Genomic DNA, 3,653 nt, shown 5'->3' on the forward strand with positions numbered 1-3,653 from the left:
TTTAACCTGTTTTTTATGATTTGACCTTCAAATGACCTCTAAATGACCTTTAGATGTCAACATTGAGTCAAAATGACCTTGAATTTGAATTCAGCGACTCTCAAAACATAAAAAAATATATTTTTCGGATTTTTATATCGCATTTTCTAAGTTTGACCTTCAAATGACCTTGAAGGTAAGGTCGTAGAGGTCATCTGACTTCAGATTTGAATTCAGCATCCTCAAAAACCTATGTAGGAATAGTTTCAGATTTTAAAACCTATTTTACATGATTTGACCTTTGAATGACCTTCAAATGACCTTAAATCGATCTGATGGCGAAAAACCGACGACGGATTCGGATTCAGCGACCCCAAAAACATAAAGTCTACTGGGTCCGGTCTCTGGGACTGAGCATTTTTTTTTTTGTGTGCCTGTGTTATTGGAGATCGAGTACCTGTAAATGATGTTAATTTGGGATTATATGTATTATTAAGAAAGATTTTAGACATTCTTATGTCACCTAGAATTAAACAGAACTTTATAGTAGATTTGAAAATATTTGTTGGAGAATTTAATTCCTTATACATAAGATTGTTTGAAAACTTAAAGCCTAAGTTTCATTCTAAAATTTCTAAAAAATTTTTTTGGGACCTTTTTACCGTGTACTATAACATACCAAAAGCGCGTCAAGTTCGGTGATATACGGTTTTGTAAAAAAGTATTATTTCGACCCACCTATATCTCCTTTACTTCATTTTTATTCTAAAACCAAATTTAGAATCCAATTGAAAATACATAGAGTAAGCTATTATTTTAAGTAATTTCAGTTGAAAATACCAAGTTAAAAGTAATGTTTTCATAAAATAATATTTGGTTCATTGTTTTGTTTCCTTACTTATACTATAATATGTGTAGAACATATACTGATGTAAAATTAAAAAGGCACAAATAAACCAAGATGATTCATTCATTTAAAATTTCTGCTGACTTGCGTACAATTCAATTAATTCCAAAATCAACAGCTCAAGTCAATGTGAAACAATAAGAACCATGGAAATGCATCAAAATAAATTTTTCTTAGTTGCAACTAGGTCTTGACTCATGCAGATACATTAATGCAAGTATAATAAACTTTATTTGAGTTAATAGATGAGTCGTGTGTTGTTCAGCTGCTATGTGAACAACTGTCGCTTCTTACGCTGGAAGCTACACGTCAAGGTTTTGTTTTTCGATCATGCTTCTCTTCCTTGTTTCATTGACTGAAATCAACTTGTTAAGATATTTTTACCCAAATGCAGTTGATTTACATGTAAGAAGTTATCTGCCTTTGTCAAGTATCAATACATCACTCATGCTGTGGTGTTGAATAGTCTCTTCACATAAGTTCAAGATGAACAGCGAAAGTCGAAGGAACATAAAAATTCATGAAAATCAAGTCATTTTGGTTTTTCTTAGCTTTAAATAGGTCTTGGCGCATGCAGATACATTCAATTAAGTATAATAAACTGTATTTGAGTAAATAGATGAATAATTCAAGTGTTAGCATACAGCTGTGTTGTTCAGCTGATATGTGAACAACTGTCGCGTCTTGCGCTGGAGGCTACACGTCAAGGTTTTGTTTTTCGCTCATGCTTCTCTTCCATGTTTCATTGACTGAAATAAACTTGTTAAGATATTTTTACCCAAATGCAGTTGATTTACATGTAAGCAGTTATCTGCCTTTGTCAAGTATCAATACATCACTCATGCTGTGGTGTTGAATAATCTCAACACATAAGTTCAAGATGAACAGCAAAAGTCATAGGAACATAAAAATTCATGAAAATCAAGTCATTTTGGTTTTTATTAAGAAAAACTAGATAATAAACAGTTGAATAGATTACACAGCTCTACAAAAAAAAAAAATTTTCAAATCCACCGACCGGACCTAGTGGACTTTATGTTTGTGGGGTCGCTGAATCCGAATCTGGGGTCGGTTTTTCAAGGTTGGCTCATTTTAGAGGTCGTTTGAAGGTCAAATAATGGGAAAAGGGTAAAAAATCTGAAAAAATTCATACATAGGTTTTTGAGGATGCTGAATCCAAATCCAAGGTCGGATAACCTTCAGGAGGTCACTTTCAAGGTCATTTGAAGGTCAAACTACGAGAATTCAATAAAAATATCCGAAAAAATCACACTTACGTTTTGAGGGTCGCTCATTCTAAATCAAAGGTCATTTTGACTGTATCCGGCCTTGTAAAAGTCATTTGAAGGTCTTTTTAGGGTCAGATCACGGAAAAAGCTTAAAAAAAATCTGAAAATACTCATTCATAGGTTTTTAAGGATGCTGAACTCAAATCTGAAGTCAGATAACCTCTGTAAAGTCGCCTTCAAGGTCATTTTAATGTTAAATTAATACAAGAAAATAAAAAATTAAGAAAATATTTTTAATTTTGCATACGTTTTTACTTTTTTTTTCGTAACGCATCTTTTTTTCTTCAAACGAACGGTGTATTGGTTTTCGTTTGCGTTTTTTGCCTTTCTTATTTTGACTCTCTCTCTTCAATGTCCAGCAGTAATCAGCCATCATCGAAACATCCCATCTACCTTGATACCGCTGCTCCATACTTTTCATGTCTTGATGGAATCGTTCTCCATGCTCGTCACTAAAATCACCACAGTTGTCCGGAAACTCATCTGAATGGTTATGTAAGAAATGCAGTTTATATGACATATTACATTTCATTTCACCGAAATTTTTGATCATCGTTGATATTAAAATTTTGTAATCATCGCTTCTGCGATTACCTAGAAAATTTTCTACAACATTTTTAAAGCTATCCCATGCAGCTTTCTGAACCACAGTCATCTTAATTGGGAAATTGTCATCTTTCAGCATTTTTCTTATTTCTGGTCCATCGAATATTCCTTCTTTCAATTTAGCATCAGATTTATAAGAAAACTTAGATTCTAAATATTTGTAGCATTCATCACTTTCATTTAGAGCTTTTACAAATTGTTTCATAATGCCTAATTTAATGTGTAAAGGAGGTAGCAAAACTTTTTTTGGATCGACTAACGGACTGTTAATAACATTATGATCTCCAATTTCTAGAGAATTTCTCTCAGGCCATTTGTGGTCAGTGTAATGGTTTTTACGATCTCTGCTGTCCCATAAGCACTTGAAACATGGGTACTTCGTAAATCCAGATTGCTGTCCCATTAACATACCCAATACTTTCAAATCCCCGCATATCATCCATTTATATTCATCGTATTTGATGCTATCCAATAGTATCTTCATACTTCCATATGTTTCTTTCATAGTTGTACTGTGAGCAATAGGAATTGACGCATATTTATTAGTGTTATGCAACAATACAGCTTTCAAGCTCCTTTTTGAAGAGTCAATAAATAGTCTCCATTCATTGGTTTTATAGATATTAGTTTTAATTTCTCCCATCAGTCCTTCAACATTCTTACAAACAACCAATTTCTCATCATCAAACTCTTTTTCTTCGAAAAATTGTTTAAAACTATCATTCCTTGTTCGATAATAAGATACATTTGTACCTTTTTCCAACATATTTCTGCTTTTCAAAGTGGAAGCTAAATACTCTGCTCCATCTTTAGCTAACCCTAAATCTCTTATTAAATCATTCAATTCAGCTTGTGTGAATTTTTTCACTATT

Source organism: Trichogramma pretiosum, unplaced genomic scaffold (genome assembly GCF_000599845.2).
Source record: "Trichogramma pretiosum strain Unisexual culture from Peru unplaced genomic scaffold, Tpre_2.0 scaffold164, whole genome shotgun sequence".
Taxonomy (NCBI): domain Eukaryota; kingdom Metazoa; phylum Arthropoda; class Insecta; order Hymenoptera; family Trichogrammatidae; genus Trichogramma; species Trichogramma pretiosum.